General features: G+C 40.6%; 1 long non-coding RNA gene across 4 annotated transcripts in view; it reads right to left on the bottom strand.

Annotated features, from left to right (window-relative positions):
- LOC112986015 (uncharacterized) overlaps positions 1–19,822 on the bottom strand; it is a 52,757-nt gene that overhangs the window by 17,273 nt on the left and 15,662 nt on the right. The window contains exons 4-6 of one of the 4 annotated variants that reach the window (XR_010388359.1): positions 17,769–17,976; positions 11,170–11,282; positions 4,863–7,755 (exon numbers count right to left, since the gene is read on the bottom strand). This is a non-coding gene — a long non-coding RNA (uncharacterized LOC112986015). Of the gene's footprint in view, positions 1–4,862; positions 7,756–11,169; positions 11,283–17,768; positions 17,977–19,822 lie in introns of those variants that run through there. The other 3 variants (XR_003259894.2, XR_010388358.1, XR_010388357.1) reach the window with 3 other exon arrangements.

The following is a 19,822-nucleotide window of genomic DNA, read 5'->3' as shown; positions in this document are numbered from 1 at the left end:
GGAAAATTGCCTTTTTTACATCAGTGCTGGGGTTTTTTTTTGTTTTTTTTTGTTTTTTTGTTTTTTGGGTTTTTTTTGGCCGGAACCCCTTAGAATTGAGGGGTTAGATACTGAGGTAAAATTGCTGTGTATATTGGACAACATTTATGTGTAATTTCACCCTCTGTTTTCTTCAGAAGGTGAATTTGGCCCATCGAAAATGAGATCTGCTTGTCCATAACTGGGAAAGCTTTGGCTTTCATTACTTTTTGGCACATGGAACATTTTGCAAGAAAATATTCTATTTAATTGAAAAAAAATTGGAGAGAGCCTGAACAGCAAATATATACCTATATTTATGAATGAAAATGGATGGGAAACTAAGCGGGTAGGAAGTTAAAGGCACATGAACTGACAGAGTTGCTCTATGATATTTTTGAAAAGTAATGTTAATTAATCTACAGTTCAGTTCTTTTTACCTGTATTGGTTTTTTGCATGTACTTGCATGTATATATTTGTACTTTGTATTAGCCCACAACGAAATGTCAGTTTTAAAACTTAAAGAATTTAATTTCAGAGACTCTATAACTCTAACAAAAGCCCATACTCAGTAAAGCACTTTCATCTAAATCCCTGTTTAAGCAGAATTGAGAAGTGCTAAGGATTACAACACAAGTGAAGCAAAGATGAAATTCACTTTTTTTTTTCTTTAATTAGAAATGAACCAAATCAAACAGCCTTTACAGCCTTTGTAGAAGCCTTTTTCAGGACAACTCCCACAAAATATCAATGAAAGCCTTGACTGAATTAATATTAAGAAATATCTAGAGTAAAACCATAAGCTTTTCTACTGTTAGCCTAGAACTTATTCTGTTTTAGGGCCAATTCCAAGTTTTTAAAAAATATGCTTAACATACAGATTTTTTTTTTTTAGTTTCATGACAGAGGGATTTAGGAAAGTTTGATGCTAAATCATGACATTTACCACCATTAATGCTAAAACTGAACTCCATTCCCTCCTTTTTTCTTTCACTTCAGTTTGTATGAACTTGTACCTCTGCATCTCATTTCAGGCATCATATTCAAACAAATTTGCTGTCAATGCAAAGCTTAACAGAGCCATATTGAACAGTGACTCCTGCATGATTTCCATGTATTGAGCTTTTCACCAGCTTTTCTTGCTGCTTAGCCCAAGGTCACTCACAAGCTTACAACAGGCGTTTTGTAACATTTTTCTCAGGTGTGGGCTGATTTTTAGTAGCCTTCAGCAGCCTCTGGTGTGAGGTTTCCATGGAAGGCTTGGCAGGAGCCCTGCACTTTCCTTAGGGAGTGTTTACTGGGAGGAGGTGGCAGAGACATTGCTTACCTGCCCTGAAATGAGTGCTTGTCCAGGGCAGAGGGATGTAAAGAAAGCAGCTGCCTGTTCCAAACATGACAAGTCACGCTCTGACACTTCACTAAGACAGTCATGTTGGCAACTCGATTTTCCAATAGTACAGATTTGGGATATAATCTAGGTTTTATTTACACACAAAAGCCCAACTTGGAGCAAACCATTTAGGATACAAGCTGAGACTTCATTGCTCAGGAAAATGGTACATGACAACCAGCTGACAACCTGTCAGCTACTACAGACTCTGCATTAAGCTAAGATGCTGAAAAATACCAAGACTGGATGCTGACAGGCTAATGAAAACAGGAGGTTTGCAGCTTATCTAGCCCAAAGAGACCTGCAGCTTTAGCTGAAAATGCCTGAAAGCAGGGAGATCTCCAACAGCAATGATGAGGATATTGTCAGATATTTTTGCAGCATAATGATTAGTGTGCATATGTATGAAATATGTATATTAATCTATGCAGCTAATTAGAAAACATATGATACTATATTTTAGAAGTTTTCTGTACAGGGAAACTGTGTAGTAATCTTCTGGGTTCTATCTGTAGGGTGGTTATAGCCATTGCTTGAAGTTTGGCCAGTATTCTGCTGCCTCTCATACTGCCAAAATAAAGGAAACTTGAGTAATGAGTCTGATATTGAGTCAAATTTCTAGCAAAGGGGGAGTGGTCTCATGTCTCCAGTTAATGGGATTGGTAGCCCTGGGAGAAAAAGTCATTTCCATCGCCTAGGAATCCGAACGCAATGCCAATGCCCGTTCTCAGAGACCAGCGTTGTCTCCAGTACTGATTCTAACCAGAGACCAATGCAGAGACTCCCTTGCTCATACCCAACTTCTTTTATCCAGAAGCTCTCTTAAAAGAACTAACAGTGCCATGTAGCATATACTTTTGGCATGGAGTCCTTGCCTACACAAAGGCACAAGTAGGGTGTACTTTTGGGAGAGATCCTTTGCCTAAATGATCCTGTAACTCCCCTGGAGACACCTAGTGTCACCTACCATGGCAATAACAGTCTCTTAATTGGCAGTGACAGCTACTTAGCTCTTTTGGATCTTTGCTCTTCACTGTAGGACTAACCCTGCAAACCTTCCACAAGAAGAAAGGATGCCATACCATTTCCAAGAGTACCACGAAAAACTGAAATGGACACCTTTACCTAGTAGCCTGTATTCTTTGTAGTGAGTTTCAGTACAGTCTAAATGACCTCTCAGACTTAAGGACCTGGGACAAACTTTCTGCTTCCCTCACACCCTTTCAGCAACTTTGCAAGCAGACAATTTGCTGAAGTCACTAGAAAGTCTTCCATAAGCAAGCCGGCTGTGGGCACAGGATCTTTTCCTTCGCTTGACTGGAGGAAGCAGCTATTAAGCAGCACTAAGAAAGAGTTAGAAGATGCACGTGGTGGTGTGATTGCTCTGCACAATGCTTAGACATTTCTACTTCAAAAGAGATTGAGTAAATGTGATGTCAGGAGGGTGGTATTTTATATGCACTTTGTATAGATGAGAATGACTACCTAAAGGATAAAGCAGCAGCATCACACTTGGTATCTCCTGCTGAAACTGAGAGAGAAAACTAAGTTGTCCAACTTTTTAGTTACCCATTCTGGAATTTGGCAAAGATAACAAGGCTAATACCACTGTTGCCAAATCTATGTCACAAGATATTCATGTGGCCAGCACCTTGGCAGATACATTATACACAGCCCCTATTTAGATAACTTTTCATACAAATAGTGTAGGAGGACCTGGCTTTTACGTACAAAGTAATTGTGAACCATACTTATTGCATGAGTTCAGCAAAATATTTCTGTAAAATTGTTCTCCTCATCCCTGCTAATCAGTTATGATCACATGGGATAGATAGGGTATAGTGCAGATGGAAACAATCAGTGCTCAGGAAAATACTCAGTTTCTATTAGGAGTAAAGGTTTTTTTATTTGTTTTTGTTTTCTTTTCCCAAAGCTTATAGTTTGATTACTACATTTTGATGTTTTCCCCCAATCTCTTGCAGGACAAGAATATCCTCCTAGAAGATCTTGATTAGAATTTTGAGGGTATGGGTTTAAATTTAATACAAATCTTAACTTCTTTAAAAAGGAAATAGACATCTTGCCCAAGGTACAAGGCAAATCTCCTTAGACTCCCAATGAAGTTGATGGAGTAAGAGATGCTCCTCCAAATGATGATTCACAGCTCCCACTTTAGGGTCCTGCTCAGAATCACCTGGCAATGACACCAAAATTGGGTGTGAAAGGCTGGGCCAAGTGCATACTTTCCTTTGGTTCTTCCGGATGACTAATAGACCAACTCATGGGAGATTTGCTAGGCTATCTATTTATTCTCTGACAAAACAGCTAATATCCAGAGAAATGGCTTAGAGGTGTGCAAATAAAACAGGAAAGAAATGTTTCCAGACGCTGTTTTATGCCTGATTCACTCTTGACTTGTGGCAAGAAAAAATAGTGAGAAGTTACCACAACACAGTTGCACAAATCTCCCTGACTACTGGTACTCCTTGTACCGAAAGGTTGTCTTCATCCTAACCCCCATGCAGGAAATTCCAGTAAAAGGCATTTTGGGGGCAAGCTGAGGAAGTGAGACAAAATGCCTGAAGGAATTTCATACACTGGTAATTTTGTAAAGGGTCATTCCAGAAGTGATGCAAGTTAGGATAACTGGTACTGTACCAAGCTGATAAATATCAGGCCTCAAAAAATTCCATGTCATTAGCGTTGGCACAAGCACATACTTCCCTGCCAGTACAGAGGAAAAAGTACCAAAGGGAAGGCATGACAGATGTGAGTTACCTCTATTAACTTGCAAAAGTCATGTACATGTGTCAAAACAGCATATTAAAATGGATTAGCCATTCATACAAATAAGAACAACATGTGTGTTTGTTTCAGCTAGGATAAAAATCACAAAGGCAATCACTTCTCATACAGCATATGTGAAAGAGAAGTTGGCACAGGGGACAGCTTACCCCAAGTGTTCAGATACACGTTTCAAGTATGCATATTATTTTCTTCAGGTTTCAGGTTACTAGTTAGCTCCAACAGGCCATGAGAAACCACAGCTTGAAGGGAGGAATAATGATTTTGCACTCCCAGTTTATTCTCTAAAGTCACTATTTTTTTTCTGTTTGAACTTATTTTCCATGTGGCTTTAAATCCTATTCACAGAGCCATGCTAAAATGACATTAGATTGCACGGTAAATACATCGTAATAAATATAGTTTTTTGGATAATAAATCAGTATTTGGGCATTTTTCCATGACTCTGTTTAATGATAAACAATTTTACCATATACAGAGCTGCCATTTAGCATGCTTATGGCACGTTTTCCAGCATTTGGACTCCCACTGTCAACCATGCATGGCAATTACGTTTGAGAGATATCTTTTTCATTTCCAAAATTCTGGATCGAAGAAGGAGGTTAGAGCTTAGGCAAGTTTAAGTACCTTATTATTAACACGTAATAGTCCCAATAATTTGCTCCTTTAATTGTGATTTTGCAAACAGCTACTGGTTGTGTTTCAGAGATTATAGGATGTGTCACTTTGCTCATCAGTTCTCACATGCAGCAGAAAATTACTGTTGTCTAAATGCACAGAGCAATGTCAGACACAACAAGGTAGAAGAGCAGCACACCCACTGAGATACAGACTTCATTCCTTACCTCCAGCAAACACTTCCATGAGCTCTCTGACCAGAATCATAGCTAGATGGACACCCAGCCAAGTGCCTTACAGTTATGTTTTCTGGTAAATAGTTAGATATAAGCTTTTTAGCTAATCATAGTAGTCAATTCTCCCTCATTTACTCTGACAGTTCAGCATACACACTTACTGTCCAGTCTTAAATTAGACCCACTGTCACACACTGCTCTTGTTATTTAAATGGCAATGACAAACTTAGAGGACTATGATACTGCCCTGGAAAACAATTAAAAGACAGAGGTATTCTTTTATTCACACTTTGGATCAGTGGCTATCATTCACTGGGTGTTTCGAAGTACAGAGGTGTTGGTGTTCAGTTTCTCTTCCAAAGCAGAAGCACTTAGACCTTGCTTCAACACGCTGCCCTTAAAGCACAAGCTTACTGCTAGCAGAGAAAGGCTACGTGGCAAGGTGTGAGCCTCTGGGTTCGCTGGTGGGTTTTGTTAAGCATTGGCTCAATTCAGTCCTGGGTAACTTGGAGAATGTGATATAATCACAGCACCAGGTGTCAGGTTGTAGCCATACATAGAGATCTAGCTTGTTCCCAGTTAAGCCAAATAAGTGCTTTGCCATTGATATCAATAGCCAATGATTTGATTCTCAGGCATTTGGCTGATAATCCATTTGAAAACTTGTCACTGTTTTCAAATAATGTCTCTTTTTGAATATACTTCGGTTGGTTGCTTCTGTGTTTCCTCTAAAAAGTCAGAAATCAAGTGAATTAAAAGTAATCTAAAAGTAATTTCAGTGATCCCTGAGATTTTTTGCATTCTTCTCCTTCAAGAGTGGAAGAAGTTTTCTTTTCTATTTAAATGGAGAATAAAAATCAGTTTCCAGATGACACGTAGGGTCTTTTTTCCCGTGGAATCAGTTCTCTCACAGAAAATAGATGTTTGTGCTGGAAACGCCGACTCACATGAAATTAGAACACTGCGATCAGAGATGTCAAGAGTACCAAAGATTAATGTTGCATTAAATCCTTGCAGTTGAAAAGAAGCCACAACAGTCAAACCCCTTCTCCCTGGACACCCGCTATGCTTCATTGCTTTCCCATTTCTCCTTTCTTTCTTATATTTCACACTGTGAGTGTATATGCGTGTGTGTAAACATATATGTGGGAGGGCGCTAAGCTTTGCTCTCAGTATACTCTGTTTTCTCTGGTAGTGATTGGTTTCCTCCTTGATGTTTGCACTGCTGAGCGTGCCAGCTACATCTGTGCACGCTCAGTGAATTATGCAGAGTCGCCTCAGAAGCCAAAGGAGGAGGTGACAATTGGTGGACATCTTTCTCTGCCTGACATGATATGTAGAAACAGTCCAGCTGGACAGACTCTTTCAGTGCTGAGGGGACCAGCAGATTATTTTTGTAGCTTACCAGCTTGAAAGCTCAGCATTTTAATGCCTCGCTGTCTAGAAAGCTATCAGGCACGAAGTCCTGAGAACATGAGAACGGGCCTTGGAAAATGGTGTCTGTGCCTCCCCCTATTTTTCCATCTTCATTTCAGTGGGCAAGGAGTACAATCAATGTTGAAAGGAGAGGTAAAATAATACTGTTAATTTATAGGCTGGCAAGGGAATGCAGTTTATAGAGTAAAGCAACAGCCATTCGATTTTCTCAAAATCCCCATAACAAGTACAAGAGTAGCTGAAGTTGTTTTGCCTTCCTCCTGTCTCTTAAGAGAAAGCTCAGCTGACAGAGAATGGTAACAGAAGCAGGCTTTCATTCTCAGAAATGCCCCTTCTAGCTCAGGTGGAGGCACAAGGGCAGGGAAGGATGAAAAGCTAATACTGCTTCTCCATTTACCATGGTTACAAGTCTCTGTTCTCTCAGCTTCAGGTAACCAAGTATCTTTCAAGATGTGAAACTTATTTTCATTCTTAAAGCAGTTTAAAGTTGACTGTTATTAGAAGGAAACCTAAAGCTCAGCTCCATTAAAGGGCAGGAGGTGGAAGGGGGCAGGAAGAAGGGGGCTGTCACTTGTTAGCGAAAGTCCCATCACCAGTGTGGGAGCCGACTGCTTGTTCATGTACTTGCCAGAGAGTTTCTTGCCAAAGGCACTTGTCTTGCTCAAAAGGCCATTCAGTTCTCAGGGGAATGATGTTCTTGGGCTAGATCCTCCTGGGTGATATTCTGTGCTGTGCCTCTAAGGCCTGATCTTCACCATGGAAAAAAAAAAAAGGCTTGCCCTCTGGGTATGTTAACCCAGGGTTCCCAGCCTTGACTGGAGCATCCCTAGGGAGCTAACCCCATGCTTGCCATAGGGTCTCCACAGTCCCACAACGCATTATTGATCCTGGAAATCATGCTATGGTGCGCAAAAAGGTCCTCAGAATTAGCCCCACAACTATCTCCCATGGTAGCAGAGATGACAAAATCCCTTCCTGGGGAGTTGTGAGGCACCTTCACTCTTAGACCTGAGACACTTCTACTTGGTATAGAAAAAAACAGCAGAAAGACTCTCTTCTCCAACAGCCTCTGAGAGGGAAAAAGCTCTAACTGGGTGGGATTTTACACAAGCAATTGTCTTAGAAAGCAGTTGCTCTCTGCAGACATTGCAGAACAGTCTTTTTCTATTACAATCATTGTAAAGGCAATGACCTAAATACAATGTTGCTTGTACAGTGGATTCATAGGGAGCCCTCCTGTATCATCTGGTCTGTGAAAAAGAAGACAAGGTTTAATTTAGCACGTCTAAGTAGAGGCCTGTTTGGCAATCAAAGGATATGTGATAAATGATCTTTCCTCTGAGAGAAAAGACCTGGTGCCCTTAGGAGAGTCAAAATAATTTATTCTTAATTTATGCATTTGGCCAAACACCAAAGGTTATGAGTCAAACACCATAAAGTGGTTTCATATGGACATTTCACTTGTAATGTGATTATTCAAGTGTTTAAGCTGGGATATACTTCAAAATTTTCCTCAGTTTGGTGTTGTATATTCAGTTATTAACTCCTCTCCTGCCAGGGCACAATATAAACGCCGTGCTGCTCAAACCATGCTGGAGTCTCTCAAGAATGGGATGATGCAGAACTGGCGTCAGTTTGCCTGATCCATGAGTGAGCTGTAGCACAGGAGTTCTCCAAGCGTCTTTTGTGAATATTATTTAGGGCAGAAAGTGTATTTCTAGCTATCTCTTTACATGTAAAACATCACATTTCCCCAGTGTAATGATACTGTAACTGCTCATCATGTTTGTCCCAGAACCACTTTTATGTATCTTGCAAAGAAAAAAACATCTTGTTTTTTTGCATAGGCAAAGTTTCATTCACATCTGCAAAGATGCAGAGTTTGTAGAAAATGGGAAATCCTACAACAATCCCATGACAGAAAGTGAAAAACAGAGAGACAGAGTTTGAACATAATAAAGCTCAGTGCTGGAAGGTAAACTGTTTTGTGAAGGTAATCATGGTCTGTATAGTAAAATAAAAGCTAAGACTTTTTTACTTCTGATGAGCAGAAGTTTCCTATAAAGTTTTCAATTTAATTTTCGGTCACACTTCTTTCAAATACAGCTAGAAAATAAAGGATGCACCAAAGAAAAGGCTTGTATATAAATAAAGGTGAGGTGCAACAGATCAACATTATCTTTGAAATGTATAAAACCAGACTCATAACATGTTATGTTATTGCACCAAAGAACAGAAGTTTTAGATCTCTGTAAGTAATAGGATGTTCTTATGAGTCTATGATCTTTCTCAAGAAACTTCCTAAACCATATCTTGAGCTTGAATAAAGTCCTGTCATATGCCTGTTTCTAATTTGTAAATCCAAGTAACTTGGCCTAAAACAATTTCAAAATGTAATATTAAGTACTTCTTGTTAGTGTTAAATTAGAAATAGAAGGCATTACTTTTCTAAGACAGGTAAACTTTTCTAAAACAAGCAAAATTTTACTGCTTCAAGAATTAACCATCCTACACATATCAATGCATGTTAAGTATATGTAATAAGAAATGCTGATGTTTTTGTCACTTGTCTGCATACTATGTACATGATAGGCAATTATTAGAATAGTATATGTGCAGCTATGTGGGTGGATCCCTTTATTCATCACATAGAGGTTATTTCTGTTTCTTGCCATTATTGCCACTACTTTCATTAAACATTCCTTGCAACAAGCATACATTCACACGCATGCATCATACCTCCCAGACACACTGCCATACCCACACATATACATACAGATATAATCCCAGAGAATTTACAGCCAGCTATTCAGTACCAATACCTAAGCCAGTCTGTCTGTAAAAGTCACTATTACATATGGAAGTCTAAACCAGACTAAGAAAGATCTTGGTAATTTATTAGCCTCATGTTTAAATTTAGCCATCATGATCTAGGAAAGAAATATCGTCAGGCTTTGTGACAGCGTTCTGGTGGATTTCCATAACACTCGTTCTAGGTTTGCAACATACCTGCCTACACAGAAACTCCAACTGTAGCTTCTGAAAGCAGAGAGGCTGCCACTTAATGAACTCTGGTATGTGGAACTGGCCTGCATCACTTCTATTGTCATAGATGACCCAGTAATTGCAATTACTGGGCATAGTATTCCTGTGCCTCCTACAAACAACTTATTTTTTCTTCAGGCACCAGTGGTTCTGCTGATCTCAAGTGAAGTCAGATAAAGTTAAATTTATTGTTAAAAAGTATTCAGAATCCTGACTGCGCTTTTTCCAAAACAGCCACTAAGACAGGTCAGCTGTTCAGTATTTCAGAAGACTTCAGAAATAAATTCTCTAGCTCTTTCTCCAAGTCTTGTTAGTTTTGAAGACAATGGGAATTTGGATGCTCAATATGTTTGAGAGATGGGCACCCCAAAACGGGGCCAGATCAGTTCAATTGATCCTTTCCAAATAACTTAACCGTGGTCTTCAAAAACATCCAGGTAAAGCCAGGATTGGAGCTCAGGATCAGAATTATTGAGATAGACCATGTCGCCTCAGTCTAAAGGGGTACTAGGGGATCAACTACACAGCCACAACAGTGCAGTCATATCATACGGCACAAGAGCACACCTCCCTACCAGTAAGTGTAAGGAAAGGCAGGGAAGGGGCTAAGCCCTTGTAGCCTGCCTCTGGTAAATCTGATCTTGTAATAGCATACTGCATTGGGAACAGGAAAGAGATGAACAAAAATCTCAGATGCTTCTATGACATTTTGAACACAACTTCCACCTTCCATTGCCATGTTCCTGTATGTTGACTCCAGTAGCCTAACTCAAAGCTACCTGTCTGTATGAAAATGTTCCCCAGCCCTAATCTGGTCAAAAAGCTGGTGGAGCGTTATTTGACAGCTACTCTGACAGTGTGCGCATAATAATGGTAACTCTTAAGTCCATGTTGCCCACCTGGTGGTGCAGGGACAAGATTCACCTTGCCCATCCAGACCCCTCACAACTTCTTTCTGCTTTAGGCCCATGTCCATCGTTGCACTCACAAGGCAGTGTAGCCAGGACAGCTTTCAGAGGTGTCTAAACTGGCCAGCTTGCTTCAGCATTGCACCTCTTCACCTCATTTCATTCTGAGTGTACTCCTGTCCTGCTACTGGCCTGTAATCCCTACATCATGGGTCCCCCCATAACAATTGCTTAGGAAGGACGCAAGCTGGTGCAGGAAGTTCAGTGACTGAAGGAAAAGCTTTTTCTTTCAACTACTTCAGTAAAATTCGTAACTGCCAAATACATCTTCTCTTTTCTGAAGTGATAATCCTGCCCCCCTTCCTGCATGACCCAGCTGTAGCCCTGAGAGGAGGAAGTCATTTATCTACAGTGCTGATGTTTTGAAGGTGCCTTAGCCTTTAGATTCACCTCTGAGACCACCTTTGACATCTGCCTGCCTACTAGTCTTCCTCCAGCCACCTGGCAAGCGAAGCAGGGGACTCAGCATCCAGAGTGGGAGCCCCATACAATGGGCTGACATGGGAGCACAAGTGAGGCTTATTTATTTCACACCATTTCCCCAGCGTCCATGATGACAGAGAGCCTCCCACCCGTCCCTGTGGGGCACTGAGCAAGCCCTGACACCATGTGCATGCAGTTGGGAAAATGCCAGTGCTCTGGATCTCGTACCTGTTGCCTTAGAAACAATCAAAGGGACATATGCTTTTTTTCTTTCCTTTTTTCTTGCTTTTTTCTTCCCCTTCTCTTTTCCACATGTACTGTGTGCCAAGTCTTTTCTGAAGCTGTGAGGGAAGAGAGAGGAGGAAAAAAAAAAAGAGAGAGAGAGAAGTTAGAATATCAAAGACCAGGAAACATTCTGAGACTAAATATGAAAATGAGATGCATAAAGACAGCTACCAGGTTCAGCCCCGACCACTGCCCTTCTGTGGCGAGTAGTAGGAGGTCGTGGTTGCCACATTCAGAGCAGTTTTATGAACCAGCTGTGACATCTGGTTTACATTGAGAATGCAGAGGAATCTGAACGCTGGAACTGGACAATATTTGTTTTCTCTTGCTTGAGCCCAAATCAGAGTTTTAATTAAAGAAAGCTCAGAGATGCTTTCAGCAAGGCTGTCTAGGGTCAGTGTTCAGTGGGTGCTTTTCCAGAGAATATGAGCTGGTCCTGGTCCAACACGCTCCCTTAGGTGAAGTGTGAGGGGTGAGTTATTGGGGTGAATGAGCAGTTGCACAGAGCCTAAAGCAAGAGATGGATTACATTCAAAAGCAATTTATAGCTGTATTCTGCTTATGCGGAGGCCTGGACTCCCAGAATTAACACCTAAGAATCCTATTGCCTCCTGCATGCCTTTTGTTTTTGCCAGCAGCTATTCCTATGGCTGATTAGCCTTGCTACCCTGTCCTTGCAAACTCACACGATCCTCCCTCCTTCATTTCAGTCAGTCCTAGGGCTCTCCCTTCATCATTTCTGAGGAGCACAGGAGCAATGCCCTCTACCACCACTAGCTGCAGTTCTGTTGCTGCTCAGTGTCTGTTCTCAAATTGTACTAGGGAAATTTTTTTTTCAGATAATTATTTTTCAGACTGTTAGAAACTCTTTAGATTAATTTAGGGAACAGAATAGTCTTAGAGCCACTTCTAAGCAGCCAGTATCACCATAACAAAATGCTTCAAGCACACCAGATCTCCAGAAGCCCCTTTAGTCTGTTCTCAATCCCCATTAAAATTGCAGCAGCAGTTCATCTCCCTAGAACTACGTTTGTTTTGAAAAACACTGAGACCACATCATATGTCTACAATGCAAAGCAATCTCCCTACAGCTGCAGCTGCACAGAACTCACTTAATATGTCACAGTCAATCTGTAGCACAACTAAAGAATAGAAATCCAAAGGAAAGAGGTAGGTTTGTGGGATATCCATCTACAAAGAATGGTATTAAGGCGCATTAGACTGCTGGATATAGCTAAAACTTCTAGATTGGCTGCTGGTAATGTCATAGCCACCCGTGTGCCCAATAAATCTATTTTTCCTGTTTTTATGTATAAATGATGTAATGCCCACAAGCTTCCCCAGTCAGGGTTCATTATTTAACTTCTCAGGTGGCTGAAGTCTGAGGCTTTGTGGCATCTAAGGCCACCCACGATGTGCCTTCCCTGCCTAGAAATGAACTTCCTCTTATGCCTTGTTTTCTAATTGGCATCCACAGAATTAAAAATCCAGTGACCACTCCATGACATGGGAACACTTGGGAAAGTATCTCTGGAATGATAAAGCCATTCTGAACCCAGAATAATGTATGTGCTTAAACTAAGGCCTTCTCTGATAGAAAGGAGACAAGTAGAGCCAGATTTTGAAATGAAAATCCCCCAATCAGTACCCTGCTAAGAAAAACCTCAGTTTTCATGAGCAAACATGTACTTGGAAAACAATACTTTCCAAACCAGATTAAGCCCTTAGTTTATCTAATCTAATATTCTACCTTTGACAGAGGTTTGTCCTGAATTCTCTTTACTAACATCAGAGTGCCTCCTTACTAACATCATAACGCAGCTAAGACATCTTGGGGGCTGGGGGTTGTCACTAATAGAATCATGAGGATTTACTTCTCTCCTTTTTTCTCACCTATTGGCATCAGGTGTCCTCACTGATAATAAATGTCTCATTTAATCCTGTTTAATCCTGTTAAACTTGTATCCTCAGTGTTGTTTTTCCTAAATGTTTATAAATCCAAGGAGTTAATCAACCATGAAAAACAGTTTCCTGTACACAGAGCCTTTCCTACACTGGTCCAATTGGCCCTGAGAAATCAGCCTTTACCATAATACTGCCTAGTGTCATTGCACCAAAACTAGATGTTTTCTGTTAATATCTGTGATCCTTCACTTTTTGGCAGGCTGAAATATTGTGGTCTATTAGTAATTAAAATAAATTGAATAGAGCAGTGCAGAGGTCAAATTATTACTGTATAAATACTGATTAGCATTCCTTAAAATGTGCAAATCCTTAAAGCTCGAAAGGATAGTCTTCACAAATTACAGTTACTTTCATGAAGCTAGAATCAAACATCTCAAAAAAAAATTAGCTTTTAGAAGGGCCTTGTCCAAAGGCCACTGAAATCTATGAGAATTGACTGCATCCAAAATGTTTAGATTAAACTTAGAATTGTTTCCTCACTACTATAGTTATGATTCTCACTGAGGAAATACAGCATAAAAGACAACAGTAGATATACGTACATATTTATAGCTGAACATACTTGTATTTGCAAATACATGCTGCAGGCAAGTTTACTGTTCTACAGTACTAAATTCATGCACAAGAACTTAAGATATTTGCTATTTAACTTCAGTCCATATACATCATAAATTTTTTTAAAAAAAGAGACGGCATTATTTCTTCACAGAAGAATATCTCATTAAGAGAATTTTTTCAATCTACAAGGTTGTGAGTGACTAATACATCCTCTTTATCTTCTGAAAGAACTTTAGCAAAAAAAAAAAAAAAGAGAGAGAGAAATGGATTTTTATGCTGTAGACAATACAAGTGGCTCCTGTGCTTTCTCACAGTGAAAATGTTTGAAGAATGTTTTTGGTCAGGATGTTTCCAGCAGAGTCTCAAAACAGCATTCTCCTTTCTGTGTATTGAATATAAACCAGAAATTAAAAGGTGGCAACAAGAAGAAAATTCATGAGGAATCTTTGTGTCCTTGGAAGCACTTTTTTTAGTCAGGGAACAAGAAAGGTCTGTTGTGCAAGTGGAGCTAGTCAAAGGATCTGCACCCACATATCTCTCCCTTTATTAGTGTTTTCTACACCAAATATATATTGACCAGGTTTTCATTACTATAAACCTCTTCTCCCTCACCTTCCATCTGGTTTTTATGTCCTTGGTTTATTCTTAGGGCTTGTTACCTTCCTCTGTTTTCTCCTTTTTTTTATTAGCCTTATTTCTGGAGAGGCAATGTGTGAGTAGCATGATGCAGGCAGGACTCAGCAAGATTACCTTTGCCTCCCAGTCTTCGCAGTGACTTGGACATTACCTTTGTTTTTCTTCCCAACCACCCAATGTTTTTGTCTAGATAGAGAACTGCACAAGGCACAGACTATCTCTTTTGTGTGTACTCTTCATTAGCTAAAAATACCCAACACAGCTTGATGCTTAGAGCTTACATGTGCTGCCTGTCTTTTAGGAGCTGTGCACCCTGCATAAGACTCATTGCCCCATTCAGAGAATGGCATGGAGGTTACTAAGCGAGTCCCAAGTGACTAAACGAAGTTCCAGTGCTATCTTCCAATCTCTTGCTAAAATTATGAAGTGATGTTGTTTCCACAGAGGGTATGAACACAGACTTTCAGCCAAGACACAGACTTTGCAGGAGGGCAGATGACACGTGCCAAGTGCTTAGGGAGGTCCTTCGTATACACAGCCTGCCATGATAGCTGGCCACATTTGGCCATCTGGAAAAGTCGCAGCTTTTTGCAGACCTGCTGCTTACACTCAGAAAGCAGCACCATGATGACAGCCTGGCTTAAACTGTCCCCTGTGCACACACAAGGTCTGCTGCTTCCCAAGTCTCAAGATATCAGTCCAAGACCCCAAGGGTTGCATTGTCGAAGGCAAAAAATAAACACCCAGGCATTACAAACTGCTGCTGGGCACCCTGGATTCCCATGAGAAACTTGCAAAGTTAGCTAATCTGCGTCACAGCAGTGTGCAAACTGGACGCTTGGATGGTTTAAAAATACTGCCACAGATTTCCCAGGCCATATATAGTTCACACATCTCACAGAAGCAGGAAGGAGCTGCAAAGAGACACAGAGACTCAGAGAAGGAAGAAAGTAACAGGGGATGCAACTGCCAGTGTGCAACAAAATAGGTTAAAAATAGCCTGCTGCTGTAACAGCTCTCTAGGAAAGGGGATGAGGCAGCCGCTGGTACTCTCTGCCATCTCTGGGCAGTCTCTCAGCTGGTCTATTTTCTGCCACAAGGAAAAGGACAGGAAGGAAGCTTTTGTTTCCTGTAAACAGAGAGAAAATTACAGCTATTCTTGTTTTGACAACGGAAGGGCTCAGTGAAGCTTGCACAGCAATTCATTCCTGACAGACACCTGGCTGCCGTTGTGGGAATACCTCCCAGATTGGTGGGCTGTGGGGGAGCCAGGGGGGTCCCTGAGCAAAATGCAGCCTTTGATGGCTTCACACTAGACATCTAACAGCATCATATGTAACCTCGAGCAATCTGATGCCATGCTACCTCAAGTGGAATGCAGTCTGTGTTTTGATAAATGCTTTTGGAACAAGTCTCATCTTCCTCCCATGTGCATGTTGAATCCTGACCTTCAGGCAAAGTTGAGCTGTCCAACCCTACACTGGTGAAACAAAAATGTTTGTTCTGCCCTTTTCAGATCCGTTAGGAAGGAAAAGCAGCTGAGTGCCAAATGATCTCTATATACCTCTATATCTCTGTATTTTCCACCACCTTCTCCTAGGCTGGTCCCTTGCAGTGAAAGTGAAAGAATATGACAGCATTTGTAACTATGTCAGGCTTGGTTCCGGGAGTGAATTTGTTTGTTGAGATTTCCAGAAAGCAGGTGAGCACCACATAAGCTGTGGCTTGGGTGAAAACAAAGACGTCCCAAAGCCCACACAATTAATTGCAGGGTCAGTTTTAATTTGTTTGAAGTACTATGATTTTTCTTTTATTCTTTGTCACTTCCATCCTGCAGGCCTGGCTTTCCAGGCCACAAACAACTTCTATCAATTCCTAGACTGTGATACGAGGCACTGAGAGGGGTCTAAGCCAAAAGCTCAGATTCCAAACATCCCTGAACTTTGGAGAAGTTCAAATCAGAACACACATCTTTAGTGAGAAGAGGAAAGCTGTAACATGATCCCAGCCCTGTGCAATAGAGGTAACACTGAAGAGTGGTCTGAAGGTGACTTCCAGAATATGCAGTGTGGAGCAGAGTGGAGGAAGAGAGGAAAAAGCATGAAGACATTTTTCATACTTAAAAATTAAATGCTCTAAAAACAAAATGGGAATGATGTTGTCTGCGGGAGAGTAACAAAGGTTGCTGGCAGAGTAAAAGGGGATAAGAAATGTGGTTGAACTCTGAATGGAAGAAGGAGTGTACCAAAGAGTCTCATAGGCTGTCAGGTGCCAAAAGTTGGGAAGAAGTAAGTGAATGTAAGTGAACAGCGGCACTCCCTTTGTGTGCTGCTGACCGCACGAACTGCAACATTTCTGTCCAGAGGGGCAGCTCTCCATCAGCTTGCATCACAGTTCATCATTTAGGCTTATAAGAATGAAGGCCAGGCACTAGCAGTATCAGGCTGCACAGACATAGATGCCTTTTTCACTCCATATGAGAGTATGCACTATATGATTTCTACTTCCGAAAAGGCTTCTGGATAGCTTGCAGAAAGGCAGCTAACAGCCTAACTCGGTTTGCCCAGTAGTATGGTAATCCACTGAGTGTGCTTGCACATACCAATCTCTGTATGCCCCAGGAACAAGCCCTGCCTATGCCTTTGTCTGAACTTAGAGGCTATCAGGCTGCAGGACTGCAAAGCAACCCTCACCAGATAGGGTAGCCACACTCAACATTTACACAGGATGAGGGTTTAAGGTCATAGCTGCCCAGGCCATGTTTTTAAGAAGTGAGAATCACAACCTTGGGCCTGAACATGAGTGTGGTGTGCATTACAAGGTGACTGTGTGTGTGCCTGTGGCCGTCTCATGGGCCACAGGAATGAATTCCTGGAGATATTTAACTTCCTTTCGGCTTGCTGCCAGCAACCTTTTAGATGGCTTTCAATGCCATCCCATGACACCGGCCACAAAGAGTAAAGGATAGCTTCCTGGCTCTCACTTCCTCAGTTAATGAACACCACCACTAATTAACTGACAGTAACATGTAGCTATTCTTGGCCCTAGGTGGATCTTACTGAGGTCATAATGGTTGTGGGTAACGTAATTTATTACTCTGTAAGGCACTTCAGGATACAGTGCATGAAGACCACTCTGAAAGTGCCAAAGCAATAATACAAGTCAAGATTTTCCCCAGTAAGGTAATATGTTCCATACTCGCTGTGCCTCAGAGAAATAAAGCACTGAAGTTACACTGGTTCCAGTGGAGCGCTGTAAAGATTTCCAAATACGTCTGCTGAAACAGAGAACTACTGTGCTAAAGAGGTAGGTCCCTCTTTGGAGCAGAATTGCAAGGCTCTTTTTTTCTTCTTAAAAAAAATCTGATAAGTAAAAAATCCCACCTTGCGAAAAGGCTCCTGGATGCCAAATAGAGGAATCCAGCTTTGGGAAGGTGGGAGGCTCTCTGTGCACAGCAGCTGGGGTCATGTAGCCAGGCCCGCGTTAGGACTTGAGCTGTACTCTGGGTGAACGCCACTAAATTAGCTGTACGTGATGCTGCATTCCCTCTTTTCTTGGAGGATCAAAGTTGCTGGATCAAGTCCCAGCTTTCTGCAGATAAGCAGGTCACAGGATTAGTTTGCACCTATTTTCTGCTTGTAATACACCATGTTATAGATTCCACTGGATTTTCTAGTTTGTACCCATATACACTGGATACTTATGGTCACATTTTTTCCCTTTAGTCATCTGAGCTACTCTAGTGTCCCAAGATACTTCTACAGATGTTAACATCAATACAGATTCTCTGGCAGTATCATTCACATCTGATTCTTTTTCTATAAACTACTACCACTGTTCTGGCCCAAACCCTCATTATGATTCCCTTGTTTTATACAAAAAACTCATTTTATCATTCAAAAGGCCTCTCGCACAAGCACAGCAGTAGGAGGGCAGGTGCAGCAACTCAGCAGCATGACTTTGATTAAACTTTTTCTGAATGGTGGAGGAAGAAACGCAAGGCTATCTAGTTTGGTAAGCAATGATGCATCCATAATTTCTAAGCAAAATGCCTGTGAAAATTGGGGGAAGGAGGAAGATAGTAATAATTGGAAATCCATTTCACTTGTATAAAAGTGTCAATGAGTTGTTTATCTGCAGACACACTGCAGGCTTCACAAAGGCACACAAGTTACAGCAATTAATTACCAGCAGGATCTGGGAGACTGCCTCTGTGATGAAAACTTGTGATCAACCAGCAACAATGGAGGACTAAAAACTGAATAGTAGAATGTGCACATATATATTTTTCTTTAAAAAGATAACATGGTTTTGTGTCATAGAATTCTGTAATAAACTGATTGTCATTTTAAAAGTTGCTATTTTTTAAGCAACAGATACATTTCTAATATGTAAGTGATAGCTTTAGGGTGCGTCAGTTTTTTTACGCAAGCAGTTTATCTGTCAGTAGAAGCAGATACATGTCAAAGCCTTGCAAGAATGTATATCAAAACTGGCAAATACTTTTGGATTAAAAAAAAAAGCAATAGAATTGAGAAAAAAATTAGTCTCTTCAGAATGATTTCTTTCATTTTGGAATGATCTTTCATGATCTAATATTCCTCTTTTAATTAAAAAAAAAAATCCCTGAATCCAAAGTATTCTGTTGATTTAAGGTAAATACTTTTCCAGTTCTTACACCCATATAGGAGTAAAAGATAGCAATATGCTCCCAGTGTATTGTCCTCCCCAGAACATAAAAAGTTTTAAAAGACTGAGTGAGGGATAAATAAATTCATTTCAACAGAAGCATCTTAACAGCAAAGAAAAAAATGTGACAATGCTCTAGATAAAGAGAAATTATTTAGCATTTAAATGTTTCAGTTCATCTGTGAAAAGTACACTGAGCATAATAATGGAGTAGCACTGAATTAAACTAGTACAGTTCCAGGGAGACTGGAAGCATCCTGGAAATTTTGGCTTGGGATCCTTCTTTATGACATTCTTTGAAAATATCTGATTGCTGGAGCAATGAAGACCATTCCCAAGATAAATGTACTCATCATAATTATTTTAATAGGCTATTTTTGACATGGCTGATTGATTGAAAATGATTTCCAATGAGTGATTTTTAAAAGTGATGCATCTGTCTTTTCCTGTGAATAGTTCAGTTTCCAAAGACACTTACTATTTAAAATTATTCATAACCTCTTCTCAAAAATATTTTTGGCCGGGAGATTGTTCAAGGGACGTGGTGCATATTGTCCGGGGTATTTCTGAGCTATGTTCATCACAGATAATGATCATGGCATTTTCTGTGCTCTGCTTAGTGGCTGACTTAACACCTACAATCAATGTTTTGAAAGCAATGCTTCCAATGGTTAACTGAAAGTTTCCTTTCCACTTTTTGCAGTAGTCACCGAAGATCAACTGTTTTCAAGACTACTGTAGCCAAGAA

The sequence above is a fragment of the Dromaius novaehollandiae genome, chromosome 3 (genome assembly GCF_036370855.1).
Source record: "Dromaius novaehollandiae isolate bDroNov1 chromosome 3, bDroNov1.hap1, whole genome shotgun sequence".
Lineage (NCBI taxonomy): Eukaryota > Metazoa > Chordata > Aves > Casuariiformes > Dromaiidae > Dromaius > Dromaius novaehollandiae.
This window is presented reverse-complemented; position numbering and strand designations above follow the sequence as displayed.